General features: G+C 30.8%; 1 protein-coding gene across 4 annotated transcripts in view; it reads left to right on the forward strand.

Moving 5' to 3' along the window:
• The first annotated feature begins 535 nt into the window (after positions 1-535).
• Positions 536-15,581, forward strand: part of LOC126740145 (netrin receptor UNC5C) — a 346,710-nt gene continuing 331,664 nt past the window's right edge. For 3 of the 4 annotated variants that reach the window (XM_050446068.1, XM_050446072.1, XM_050446073.1), the window contains exon 1: positions 536-715. The gene's annotated coding sequence lies outside the window, so the exon portion shown is untranslated. Of the gene's footprint in view, positions 716-15,167; positions 15,195-15,581 lie in introns of all 4 variants that reach the window. The other variant, XM_050446069.1, reaches the window with a different exon arrangement.

Raw genomic sequence — 15,581 nt, forward strand, 5'->3', positions numbered from 1 at the left:
CTTTTATCCAATCTTCACGATATTTGGTTCCAACTTGTTTTTTTTCTCCACCTATTCGATACGTTTGTACCAAGTCTTGCTAGCTAACTTTTATACCTATTTTATTTTGAAATTTAGTCATATTTTCCTTTGCTTCCTGCAGTAGATTGTAAAAAATACGTGTTCTTTATTTTCTCACATTACTGCAAATGCTCATGAGCAAGTGTTTACTTCGATAGGTTTTTTGCACAAGTTAACCTTAGTTTGTTAAGATTTCGGTTATAAATTCATCCTCGCTAAGCAGCTTGCTTAAGGCCTCTTTCACTGCACTTTTTATCACTGTTAGATCTTAACTAACCAATTTTAGAACTGTATAAGATTTCTACTTAATACGGAGCTAGTTCATGTGATGCGTTCAAATAAATAAATTTCCCTAAATCAGAGGAAATTTTCAATCTTCAAAAAAGTCTCTATACTAGCCGTTGCCACATTTCCACTCCGGTCCCACGTTGGGCGCCAGAAGACATCGCGAAGCGCTTGTCAGTTCGCGTTTACCATTCGACGGAACCTCTACGACGGCCGCTTTACCGAAGCTCGAAACGCGTGTAGTTTCGTAACTTTGTGCTTTAACGAATGTTTATTTCCAGTGTCTTTTTTTGGTTTTTAAGTGGAATTGTGTCATTTTTTTGGGGCTGAATTTGTTTGGATTTTATTGTTTAATATTTTGTGATATTCGGTAAGGAGTGTCTTTTTTTTAGAATGTTTATGAATAAATAATATTCCAAGTAATGTTTTAGTCATTTTGGGTTCTTATTAAGCATCGAACATCTGCAAGTGTTTACAAGGATGAAATATTAAATTGAGTCAATTTTGAATCATTTTTACATGTGCTAAAGTTGATTAGGCAATTTTCTGTTTATAAATTTAATCAATTGCTCTTTGTTTATAAACAAGCCTCAATTGTTTTGTAAACAATGTTCTTAAATATGGATAGCCGAAAGTGTATTATATACAGTCAAATTAATCTTAAATGTACATTTAAAATAACTTTTAGTATTTTGTGTCTAAGATATTTGCTATATTTAATATGCGGTTTTTATTGATTTTTTAAGGTGTAATAAGTTTGTGTTTAAATTTAATTTAAAAAGTTAATTAAGCTTTGCAGTAAAAATTGCGTAATTACGATTTAAGCAGTTACCCTTAATTGTACATTTTTATAACTTTAATCGACGTTTCGGCAATTGCTTTTTTAAATTAAAAATTTTTAATTTAAGTTTAATATTTTTTATTATTGTTATTTTTAAACTATGAATATATGTCAAAAAAAAAACAATTTTTATATTTTTATATTATTCATGATTAGCTCATATATTATTCATTATTAGGGGTTTTTAAAATAAGTTTAACATTTTTATTTTTATTAATTCTATATTTAAAAAATATATTAAAATAGGCTATGCAATCAGTATTGGGACTAAATTCATTTTAAAATATATCTTAGTTTATACATGTTTTCAGTTGAATTATTAATGGTCTACAATAAAATATCATCTGTGATTTTTAAAATTTTCTAATCAGTAACAGGTGAAAAATTTGTTTTTATTTATCGGGAAAAAATCAGCTTCTCTTTTTTTATTTTAATAAATCTATTTAAATAAAAGTTTGTTTACTGAGGATAAATTATAAAAGGTTTTAACACAAATTACAAAAAGTTAATATTTTATCAAATATATAAGGGATACTCTCCTTGTAAATATATTTTACCAAAAATCTTGGTAAGCTACAAATGCGTGTAAAATAATTCTTAAATTTTAAAATATAAGTAAAAGTGTTTGGTACGTTCATCAACGAATAATTTCAAATACGAAGAACTTGTGTAGCTCATAAATTACCTGAGTTGGTCCCTGGTGAGGCCAAAGAATATTAACAATTAGGAAACTTAATGTGGAAACACTTGTGAGTGACCACAAATTACACCCTATAATTAACCAGAAAAGTGAGACTTAGGGAGCTTTTTTCTCAAAGCTCCCTTTCCGTTCAATATTTTTTCCAATATACCTCCAAACTAATTTTATAATTTTTTTTTACAGCGAAACCAAAATCTTCTAAATCGAATTCCCTAACGAATACGAAACCTTGATAATAAAATGCAGCAATGGCAATAATGTGGCATTAATTACAGGTTACATTCACGGTTCAATTCATTCCGTCGCTTTTTTTCTATCTCTCGTTTACCATTTCTAGATGCAAGAACCCATGTCGTGTCCATGTAAGGTTAATCGCTCGCAACGACTAAATGGTAGCACTATCCGAACAGTTTATGAAAACTTTAAATTATATCTTTTTTTAAAGGTCACTGCCTCCGTACTATTAAACAATTGAACGTACCCCCTCCTCACTCTCCGTTCAATCAACTCAATTAAAAAATATCCCGTCGCATTATCAAGACTTTTTTTTCAATAATTATTTCGCCTCAGCCCTAACAAGGGGCTTAACTCCGAGCGACTGTCAGCCCAGGAGAACAAAATTAAGTTAATAAAGCTAATTGGCAACGAAAAGTGAATTGGTCAATTGAAAAGCAATTATCTTGTTGTTAGTTCCTTCCTTTTAAACATTATTGTTACTTAATTTGTTGATTGAGTAATCGGGCATTTAACCCATATGAGTGGAATTTTAGGTTAAACTTTTAATTTATTTTACACAATAAATAAAATTATTAGAAATAATATTATTTACTTCTTTTAAATTATCAAGATAAATATACCGCGTTACCTAAATATATACTTGGGCTTGTTATTTGATTGATTCCAAAACTAGTTACCTTATTACGCAAATTTTGAATAAAATTAGGCATAACTTAAATGGGTACCATAGACTTTTGCTTATTTTTTTTTGAATTTTAAGGCTCCATCGGGTTTTTTGAGAATCCTTTTTATGACTAATTAAATATTAACCTTTTTCGTTAATTATAACGTATAATTTGTAGTAAATATTTTACTAATTTATCCTTAGTAAAGGCATTTTTATTTTATCTAGATTTAACAACTCACAAAAAAAGGGAGAAAATATAATTTTTTTAATGAAATGAAAGGTTTCCAAAAACATAGCATCACTTTTTCTTTACTTGTTTTATTCGTTACAGCAGGATATTTCGTCTCGGAATTAAGACAGTGATAAACACAGTTTGTTTATTTAAATTTGATATAATTATATATATGTATATTATTAAATATTTAAAACAAAACATTGCTATTAGATTAAATATTATGACGAAAACAGTGATTTTTCAGAAGAATTTCTTACTGGACAAATGTTTGGGGTGGGTGGGGGGCTAAGGCTTATGTTGATGAAAAATTATGATTTTGCAGAAAATATATATTAAATATTTAATTTATTAACATTAACAAAACAATAACATAATTTGAGGTGTAGTAATGAAGTCTAAAAACTAGATATCTAAAACTCGTGTCAATTTTTTAAAAACCGAAATTTATCCCTTTTACAAACAGAATCGTATAAGATACATCCAAGCATAAATTTAATAACACATCACTTTGATAACATATCGCTAGCAATATAAACAAAATTTAATATAAGAATGCATAACTTAAATGCCTACGATACACTTTTATATACATACTAAAATTTAATGCAAAATTTCGAACAGCTTTCGTAAAAGCCATGGTATTCATTTCCCGCTGAAATAAACATGTTACCATTTCCAATGTAGTTAAGAAAAACTTGGTCGCAGTTAAAAGATTTCTGTATCATAAAAGTTACAAAAATGTGTTGACGATCTGTATAACTTTCCTATATGCTGCCAGCACTTTCATTGACGAGTTCGTAAAACTTTTCTCATAAAATTTCAAAAGCCACAAGTATACCATAAAATCAAAGACGATAACGTCCTTACTACATGGATAATTTGAAATTTTATTCCGCCAGAGAAAATAATAGTTTTGTTAGCACCACATCGGGTCCATAAATCTACCTTTACGGTGCATGAACACGTGTAATTATCTATTCTTCAAAGGCGCTGAAGCATTTCTCGATTTTAATTAAAATTCGTTTATCTTTCTGACGTAACTATTAATAATTTTTTCCCGAAAAATTTACTACGGCCAGACATGTTGGTTTATATTTCACGTCGAAATGACCAAAAACTTCAAAAACTCTTAATTGCCTCATTATTTCTTTCCGAAACTCAATTAAGGCATCTCTCTGCGTTTTTTTTCTTTCTCTCGCTCAACAGAGAAATTTAATTTCATTTGGAGAACCGCTTAATTTTGTTATCCAAATTTACAAGAGAATGGAGGGGTAGGCGGGGGGTTAACAAATTGGCCATAATTTCGCTTTATCCGGGTCGGAGCTCTCGCTATCAAACCCAGAGAGGGTTGCCACAATTAAGTAAATGTTTGGAATTGGTCGAGGTCTCGGCTTTTGGATCCCTCTATACTTTTTTCGATTAGATTGCGAGCATTCCTTTTCACCTTAAATATTTATCACTTGAGCGATTAATTTGTTTGGGTAAATATTTCCGGTATTTTTGGAAAATATTTTTTTATTACGAAATGCACCTAGTAATCACTAACTTCGTTTTCTCTTTCTTTTGAGTTTTGTATAATCTGAATGTTAGCAGTTTTCCTAGTCTCTATTTTATCCGCTCCATATCAACTATTTTTATCCCTAATGATGTATTACTATTTTATATATATTTTTTTTATTATTCCATTTTTGATATTCGTACTAAATACTCAATTTTTTTTATTTTATTAAGGCATTAAAGAAAATTACTTTAACAAAAGAATGCTTAAAAAATTTGTTGTCTCTCTGGACTTAAATAATCTAGGAGACGGGTATTTTTTTAAAACTCAAAATGCAATTATTTTTCTTCTTAGAACTGCTAAAGCTGACAATTACCAAAATGGTATTCGAAAATGGAATAGAAATAAGTGGGATATTTTATAGGGTGTATTTGCAATTCTCATAACTACAAGGATTTTTTAAAGAAATTGACTTTAAAGGTTTGAGCTATTAATTTTTTTTCTCGTAATCCTAAAAGTAGTATTTTATGTCCTTTTTGTGCCTCATTTAACTTTGTCATTGTTTAATACAAATTTTCTCATTGTTAAATACAATAATCTCATTGTTTAATACAAATTTTCAGTTACCCAAGGTGCTTTTGGCTTGGTAATTGGATTTCGGCCTAGATTACGCCATCATCAGGGTAATATAACAAATATGTATTCTTTGGAAATATATTTCTTTAATAGTCCCACTTATTTGCCAGACTATTTCTAAATTAAGAAAAATTCAATTGCTTGGAAATAAAGCTTGAAGGGTTTAGTTTCAGAGCTTAATTTTGCAACCTCTTTTTGTCTTTCAATGTTGTTCCTTGTACAACTTTGCTTTTGTCTAATGTATGTTTTGGGCATAAGATCAATAGTGTTCTGCTACTCCTGATCTGAAAACTTTTGTTTCAATTCCCTTTTGATGTTCTTATGTTCTGACTTCCAGTGGTCGCTTTGTCTTATGTATTTTGTATGATTCTGCATAATCACAGACTTCTCAACGTCTTGCTAAATTTCAAATAAGAACAATGCAATTTTAAAAATTTGATTTTACCACTATACCAATTTTATCGCCTTTAAAAAAAAGAGTGGTTAATCGGTACAGACCGAAAAAGTAGTAACCTATTCATAGGCTTAGAATCAACTTAATTCAGGATCAATGAGTATTCTAAAATGAACCAGTAAAGAATTGCTGAGATCCCAAGTTGGATACCAACGTTAAAGGAAGGCACAACTGGCAAGTAACAACGGTACCAGAAAATCAAAAAAATTACTTTGGATAAGGGCTATAATCCAATTTTTACCAGGATTGACCTTCAAGAACGAAATTCGCAAAATATCTTTGGCGCCCAACAGTGTGGTTAGAAGTAAACCTTCTGTGTTTCCAATAATTTATGGTCAATTTAGGGTAGCAGAATAAATTGTTCTCTTTTTGTCAACGTTGCGGCCTAGAATACGCCATCGTCAAGGCAATACAACAAAAACGTATTCTTTGGAAATATATTTCCTTAGTATTTAGTACTCTGAAGTAAAACTTGTTTAGCAGGCTATTTTTAAATATAAAAAAATATGTAAATGCTTGGAATTACAATTTCAAGGGTTCAGTTTCAGGGCATAATTAATCTCAACAATGCCGTCGGGGCCCGATGTTATCAATGCTATAGAATATAAACAACGGTACCAAGAAATTAAAGGACCTACTTTACAAGTACAACTCAAATACCATCAAAGTGTCCAGACCTTTAAGAGCGAAATTATAGAATCTAGTTCAGCTTTTATATTGGTTGGGTTGAGGCCTTTTAAATAAAAGTATTGTATCACATAACGATGACCAATTTTCTCCATTTTCACAAATTCACTGAAAACGTTCACTATTGATGGCTGCCAAATAAATACTAAACAACGTGGCGTCTTCAGACTTGAAACATATGCTTATGCTTGATACATATGATTGTATACTTTCTAATACACTGATATTTTTTAAAGTACTACCGACATCTCTAGGTCAGGACGGGTACTTCTGGGACCACCCTCGTATTTCTAAATTATCTGCTTTCTACAATATCACGTTTCTTTATTATATGATGGGTCCATCAATGATTGGCTGATGGCAATCACTGGTCCATCGTATTCATTCGGTATGATAAAAATGTTGGTGTTGACTTTGACATTTTATTTTTTTTGTTATTAGTTTTGATTTGACCAAAACAAACAAAATAATTAACTTTTAACTGCATTCATTCAGTTTAAGATTTTTTTTTACAAAGTGCAAGATGCAAGGGCATAGGGGTAATACTTTTTCGCACCCTGGCACGTTACGTGAAGTCCTATTAACACATAACAACAAAGAGGAAATCTAAGGGGGACAAATAAATTTGGAAATCAACTGAAAAGTCAAAACAAAACTCACAACAATACAAAAAGCGTTTCTTTTTTCATCCGTTAATCTTCCATCACAAATCAGCTGTTTTACGTCATCAGGAAGGCAGCTGTTAATCTGTCAACCATTTGATGGAATCCATCAAAAAATCCTGCTGAATTTAAAAACGCGCCCACACAGGTATATATTTGTTATTTGCCTTAATATTTGACAGATGGAAACGTCAATAGTATTTTTTATTAATAAACACTTTAAGAATTTTCATTTTGTTTTGTTAATTTTTTTCGTGTTTTTTTTATATGCCCACATTATTTCTTTAAAATAAAAAAATATCCTTTAAAACAGCACTACCCGGAAGGGAAATAATAATTGATATCAAGGAAAATCACAAAAATTTGTTGTTTTCATCCACTTTTGGTTTTAATATGGCAACATGAGTGCAATCAATAGCACTTGTAACACCAGGAAAATCGGATCCCTCTATATAAATCTTTATTTATTAAGTTGTCTCTCATCTCTTGAATTTGAAAAATTAATGAATTGGTCAGCAAGGTCATTGTGCATAATTTCAGTAGTTTTATGGATCCAACGACTAGCAGTAGTTTTGCTAATTCTAAAATTAAAATATTGTCCAATGCTTCTTCGATAACAACCTGTGGCATAAAATCTTGACATACTAACTGCCAATTCAATGGTAACTCTACCTCTATTATTAACAGGAGGGTGTGGAAAATAGGGTCGAATTAGCTCTATTAGTTGTAGGGTTTAAAAAAGCTTCTTGATAAACAAAATATAAAAACGATAAACAATCGATGAAACAAATACGTTTAAAAAAGGATGCTGCGATACATTATGCACGAAATATTCTTGGCGCCCAACAGTGCGGTTGCAAATTACACATTTGTGCTTCCAATAATTTGACAATAAATTATTGAGGGTAGTAGAATAGGTTGTTTTCTTCTTGCCAATGTTTCGGCCTATATTACGTCACCATCAGGGTAATTTTTTTAAATTTTAATCATTCTTTGAGAATATCTCTAGCATTAAACTCCTGTACTTCATCTGTGTTGCTTTAATTTTGAAATATTCTTCCCACGTCTGGTCGCCATACTATTAGAACCATTTTCAATAGCTTGAGAACATACAGCAAAAATTTATTAAATTCCTTTGGTTTAAATATGAAAGAGTGTACCCGAAAATCGGCTTCTCACATGATTATTTGGCACCCAACAGTATGGTTGCAGATTATTTTTCCTCTTTTTGCCAACGTTTCGGCCTAGAACACGCCATCGTCAAGGTTATATAACAAAAATATCTTATTTGAAAATTCAAGAAAATTCAAGTACTTTGATGTAAAACTGATTTGCCAGACTATATTTTTAAATTAACAACCATTTATTTGCCTGAAATTAAAATTTCAAGGGTTCAGTTTCAAGGCTTAGTGTTGTAATCTCATAGAAGCCATTGGTGCTGAATGTTACCACTTCTGGAAATGAACAACGCTACCAATAAATTAAAAAACTTACTTTACATAAAGACTATGAGCCGATATTTGCCAAGGTTGATCATACCTGTCAAAAGTTTTAAGACCTTTAAGAGCGAAATTCAGGAAATATTCTTGGCGCCCAACAGTGTGGTCCCAAATTACACATTTGTGCTTCCAATAATTGGACAATAAATTATTGATGGTAGTAGAGCAAGTTGTTTTCTTCTTGCCAATGTTTCGGCCTTATTACGCCGTCATCAGGGTAATTTTTTGTAGTCTTTGATCATTCTTTGAGAATATCTCTAAATTTTAGGTACAATTTCCGTAGGCGAGAAGAGATTTGGCAGATGTATAATTCTTTTATAAATAATTAATGGCTTAAGTAAGTCGCTTAAATTTCTCTGTTAAGTGATGTAAATCAAATAAATATAACAAATGTGTATTCTTTGGCAATATATTTTCTTAATAGTTAGTTTTTTGAAGTAAAACTTATTTGCCAGACTATTCTTGAATCAAAAAACATTTAATTGATTAGAATTAGAATTAACGAAAAATTTTGGCGCCCAACAGTTGCAGATTTTGAATTTCCAATAATCTATTATGAATTGCGGGTAGCAGAATAAGTTGATCTCTTTTTGCCAACGTTTCGGCCTAGAACACGCCATCGTCAAGGTTATATAACAAAAATATCTTATTCGAAAATTCAAGAAAACTCAAGTACTTTGATATAAGACTGATTTGCCAGACTATTTTAAAATTAAAAACCATTTATTTGCTTGGAATTAAAATTTGAAGGGTTCAGTTTCAAGGCTTAATGTTGCAATCTCATCGAAGCCATTGGTCCTAAATGTTACCACTTCTTTAAATGAACCAATGATTGAGCCAATCTTCACCAAAATTTACGAAAAATCTTGGCGCCCAACAGTGTGGTTACAAATTAACCTTTTATGTTTCAAATAATTTATTATCAATTGATAGTAGCAGAATAAGTTATTTTTGTTCTTGCCAAGGTTTCGGCCTATATTAAGCCATCATCAAGGTAATATAACAAAAATGTATGCCATAAATGAAAAGGCTTAATAGCATTAAACGTAGAAAACCATTAAAATTGAGCTGAGTGGTGGTGAGGGATTATCAAGATGTTTGCAAATCTGACTCGATATTAAGCGATTTTAGTACTAGAAATATAGTGGTACTTTCTAAGGATATAATATGTCTGCCAAATTTGAATGCGCCACCTATTGACCTTGTTAATAAAAAACCAATAATACTGCAGTATTTGAAATTAGAGAGGGCTAGAGATTTGCATAAATGTTTTCGTAGGTTGAGATTTAGTATATGTCGATTAATGCAAAGAGAAAAATTATTTTTTTTAAATAATCAAGAAATCTCAAATCACTATTCAAAATGACTTTAAGATTTTTCGCACCCGTTGTCCAATATCGCTTCAAAGTCCTCTCCTAAGGTGCTTTTCTTAGTTTTAATACCATATAAAATTAAATAGGACTTGGAAGGGTTCATTTTTAATGCATAACCGCAGAGAATCTACTAATTAATTAAACTAAGATCATTATTAATTAAAATCACCGCCATAGGTTCATCTTGTGTAAAATAATTCTGTGTGTCATCTGCGTATGCCTGTACTTTACAATGATTTTAAAATATTAGAAATAATATAAGTATTCTTGAAAAAATCTTCATTATATTAAAGAATTTATTATCGGAAAATTTATTTTTTTTTAATATATTAGAAAGAAATGATTTTATTAATTGACAACACCCCAAGGAACAACCGTATAAATTTCCTTTGTACAGCAGCAGTTCAAGGTTTAAGGTATCAAAAGCTTTTGAAAAATCAAGGAGTATCAGGTGACTTAACAGCTCGTTCTCCTATATAAAGTTAGTTATAGCAAATTCTATACTAATGTAGTATCAGAAAGTATCAGTATATCAGCTCCTGAAATTTGGGAATAATTAACAATGTCCACGGTAAATCCCAAGTTTTTTGATTTTATGGATTTAATTGATGCTTATTAGAAATAATGGTTCATTTATTTGGTTAGCAAAAAAAATTATAAACCATTGCATAAGTGCACCTAAATTTAATATACATCATAAAACTTTTCTTAGCTTTGACGTCGCACTGTAAAGATCCCATTTAATCCGATAATAAACACAGGCGCGTTTAAACCGTTAAACCCTAGAGATATACTTGAAAACTTCATAAAAGATTACCAGTTTTAATTATAGCCGTAGAGCGAGATTTTGATGGCGCGAATGACAGTACTTTATTTTTATGTCGGATTACGTTGTTTATAGTCGTAAAAAAATTCCACTCGTCCATAAATATCGATTGAACAACTCCTTACAATTCCCGGATAATATTTGATTAAATATTCTCTATCTCCGGCCACACAGAGGGAGAAAATTAAAAAAAAAAATGTTAAGAGACCCTTTAAGATTCAGCGGTTTCATTTTACTCCGTAATTAAAAATTTTCATCTTTCATGAGCCGGCTGCGGGGTGGTTTAGCATAACGGAGTATATGGGGAGCATCTCTCTCTGGGGTTGATAATAACCGGTTTAAATGGAGCGAGAGTTTGGGTCGAGAGAAGCTTAAAATAACCGAAAGTTGCTTGTGACAGTTTAATGTTTCTTGTATATGTTATTTTTAATGGATATTTTAATTGCGTTGTTTTGGTTTATCCGCGAATATGTCAGAAATTTCATTGGGGTTTCGATAGAAAATAATATTTACTTTAAAATTTATAAGGAAATATTTTTTTTTAATTGCAAATTTTTTATTTCATCCAGGCACAAGAAATAAATTTTTGTGCTCAGAACTTTAAGTCTTTATGATTTTTTTTTCCCAGCAATTGAAATAATAGATACATTTTTTGGCATATTCCATCGTTGTTTTTGAGTAATATGTTTTCTTCAAGAAAATATATAAGGGTGTTATTTAATAATGTTGGATATAATTTAGAGTGAATTTTATGTCAAATTTACATTTTATGCCTATGGTTTCTCAAGATCTTTTAATAAAAAATTAGCAAAATTATAGGTTAGTCGGGATACTCCGTGACACGAAGCAGAACAAGTAAAGAAGAAGCCAAAAAGCAGAAACACGTATCGGCAGGTACCATCTTTAAATGTCTTGCTTCGTGTCACGGAGTATCCCGACTAACTTATTCTTTTGTCATTTTACTGTCCGGGCTAGCTTCAATTCTTTAAAATTGTATTGACTCAGGTTCAGTTTATATCACACAGAAGATGCTATGTTTTTCCTCTCAAGCCGGAGTTAATAGAGCTAATTACACAAATTGGTTGTTTGCTCCTGTTCGTGATCCCTTATGTTTTTTTTTATTTTCACTTTTTCCTTTGGTTTTCTGGTTGCCTTGACCTGAAGAAGCCAAAAAGTAGAAAAACGTATCGACCGGTACCTACTATCTTTACTTGTTCTGCTTTGTGTCAAGGAGTATCCCGACTAACCTTTTTTTTTGCCATTTTGTAGTCTGTGCTAGCTTTCATTTTATAAATAATTAGTTTATGTGCCTGGAAGAATTTTAACTCTATTCTAGGCAGTATACTCCATCTATTTCCTGCTTTTCGCAAAAACTTTAAATAAAAAATCGTTTTGACTACCTGGAAGAATTGTTGTATTAATTCCAGGCAGTTAGGTCCATTTATGTCCTGGTTTTCTCAATATATTTTAATAAAAAATTGGTTTTAATGCCTGGAAGGTTTTATTTTTTTTCTAGGAAGTATATGCCATTTATTTCCTGGTTCTCTTAAAGACATTTAATAAAAAATGATTTTCACTACCTGGAAAAATTTTATCATTATTCCAGACAGTTGAATTCACTTGTCTCTTAGTTTTTTCAATTTCTTTTAATAAAAAAAACAGTCTAGGTGCCTGGAAGAATTTTCTTATTATTCTAGGCAGTATACTCCATATATTTCCTGCTTTTCTCAAAAAATTTAAATAGAAGATCGTTTGGACTACCTGGAAGAATTTTTGTATTTATTTCAGGCAGTTAGTTCTATTTATCTCCTGGTTTTCTCAATATCTTTTAATAAAAAATTAATTTGAATGCTTGGAAGAATTTTATTATTATTCTAGGCGGTATACTCCATATATTTCCTGCTTTTCTCAAAAACTTTTATCAAAAAATTATTTTGACTATCTGAAAGAGTTTTTGTATTTATTCCAGGTAGTTAGTTCCATTTATATCCTGGTTTTCTCAATATCTTTTAATAAAAAATTAATTTGAATGCCTGGAAGAATTTTATTTTTATTCTATGCAGTATATGCCATTTACTTCCTGGTTCTCTCAAGGACATTTAATAAAAAATGGTTTTCACTACCTGTAAGAATTTTATTATTATTTCAGACAGTCAAATTCACTTGTCTCCTGGTTTTTAAGTCAGTTTAGGTGCCTGGAAGAATTTTGTCTTTATTCCAGGCAGTTAATCCCATTTTCCTGATGTTTTTTTATAGAAATTTCAATCGTTTAAAGTTTCTGGAAAACTTATTAATTTTGTTGGTTCCCTTTCCCTTCCTGTTCTCAGAAAATTTAAATAAAAAATCTGTTTGCTTGCCAGGAAAACTGTTGTCTTTAGTCAAGGCAGTTGATACCACAACCGATATAAAAAGTTTTTGAGATACAAGAATTATCGTTCTCATATGAAATCGTTTGGTAAATAATGCCATTTCTTAAGACTAAACCTCTATTAAGAATATTTCCACTATTTCGCAAGATATTCTCAAGGAAAGTTAGAATAAATAATTATCGTCGGCAGTTTTTTTGCTTCCTATAAAATATCTGGACAAACTTTCGTTAAAATAATTGTTAACTTATTTCAGGTAACGTTATCTTTATTTTTTCCAGACATTTTGTGTAATGTTTCCATTTTTTATTAGTTATTTTGAAATCTTTTTTTCTTTCATGCATTTTTAATTTCAATTTTTCCCTTCTAGAGATTTAAAATAATTTTAAGTCTCTTTAAGTTCCCTCCCTGTTTTCTATTGAGAAGACACTTCAGACATAGATGAAAAATCTTAATAGGTTAAATAATAGATTTTCCGATAAGTAGATTGATAGAAGAGGACATGGATAGATAGAAGGGCCTGCAAGATCACCAGATTTAACAGCATTAGACTTTTTTTTAAATGCAATATTTACAATTATGTGGTTTGGACAAAAAGGGAAACTATTGCCATTAAGATGTTTGTGGGGTGAGTGTGACTTTTTTTTGGTAACAACAAAATTGACGTGATTTTTTTACAGTGGCAAATTTTCAAATTGGTTCCTTCAAAAGGTATAAAATTAGATTTTTCTGTGGTTCCCTATCAGAAGGAGAAGGAGGAAAATATAGTTTATCCAATATAGAAGTTATTGCTATTAGCGATTTATTAATTGAAAAATGCTGCCAAGTAGCACAGGCATTGAAGTCATAAATTCTAAAATTACTGATAGTTGCATATATAGGTCTCCAAGCGACCAATTAGATATATTTTTTGAAAAGCGTAAAAGTATTTTCGTCTTTTTTGCTCAAAAAGAAGAAATATTACTTATCTGTGGCGACTTGCTTTCAACAGACAAAGCCTCTAATTTTATACGATTACTTAATTCTCAAAGCTCTTGTTGGTACACCACTGAGCATTTCAAAAATAACTACAGACAACTGCATTACAAATTAAGGGAGTAAATCTTCTTGGCCACTATGAGACTTTTGTCTCTATGTGAGAAAAGCGTCAGATATGGTAATCTTCTATGACCTCTCGAGGACGTTCGACTTTGTTACTTAATAAGCTAGTACATTATGGCATTACAGTTAATTACCTCTTCTGCTCAATACTTATATGTTTCAGGGGTTCCCTGAATATTAGGTTCCTTTAATATCTATCCTATATGTGAATAGAAAAATAACTAAAAAACCGTTTGATATGCGGATGACACTACACTTCATGACCATAGTTTAAGTCCATCCAGCATGCATAACCACTATAATAGGTAAATTGCACTATGGTTTTAGTAAATTTGAGAAGATTAATACGGTATACATTTGTTTGTCTAGGCTACGAGTAATATCATCAACTACATTTAAAGGAGCTACTGAAGTATTAAATCAGTATTAAATCATTAAAAGTTTTTGGGGCTATCTACTTATTTAATTGACATTTTCCATACATCTCGAACGTAACTAAGTTCAAGGCATCAGTTGATAATATGGGTGACCAGAAACCCCCGATTTCCAGAGGATCCAGAAAATAATTTGGAAATTAAATAATGATAATTTTTTTTACATGATTCCTATCTATAGTGATCACAACTATTGTCCAAGAAAAATAATACTTTAAGATGGTCAAGGTAGTAATGAACCAAAAAGATCGACCCTTTAGAAATTTTTTTACTACTAATACTTAAACTTAACTCAGACATCATCAGACAACATCAGACAAAATAAAAAGAAAGACGCGTCAATTTTGTCAATTACGTACAACTTAATCCTGAAAATAAGGCTTAACATAGACCAAAATCGTTCAATCAACTCGGGTTTATATGTCTATCAAATTCTAAATAAATCCTTGGACCTCCTCATTGGGAAATACTCTAGACTATATAGGACTTTGTGGTTAAATACTCAAGAGTTTTTACTTCGAATTAAAATTGTTTTCTTAAAAAGTTATCTTAAGTACTTTGATGATTATTTTATACCGAAGTTCTGTTATGATTTTTCTATTTCAGAGCCATATTCACTGAGACAAAAAAAAGGTACTGAAGTCGAAAAATGCCTAGAGCTCACTTAAGGAACTCCTTGGAAAAACTGACCTTTTAAGGAAGTTACTATTGAAAGTAGTGTTTAATCAATTTAATAAGAATCCACGGCACTGTTTTACCGACCTGAGGCCATCCGCCGATAGAAAATACCAAAGACCAGGGAACACGCAACGTCCTCATCGTTTATATAGCGAAACCGCTCGACTCCGAACAATCGACGATTGTTCTTCCGCAAAAATCGCGGATTAAAGATGAAATTTATTTTAAGTTTAACCACCGGTTTAACCTTTTTGAATGTCAATTTGGCTTGTTTAACGATTGACAGCAAGAAAAAAAATGAGTAAGATGAATAATTTGTCATGTTCAGAATACTGATCCCAG

Source organism: Anthonomus grandis, chromosome 9, assembly GCF_022605725.1.
Source record: "Anthonomus grandis grandis chromosome 9, icAntGran1.3, whole genome shotgun sequence".
Classification (NCBI taxonomy): domain Eukaryota; kingdom Metazoa; phylum Arthropoda; class Insecta; order Coleoptera; family Curculionidae; genus Anthonomus; species Anthonomus grandis.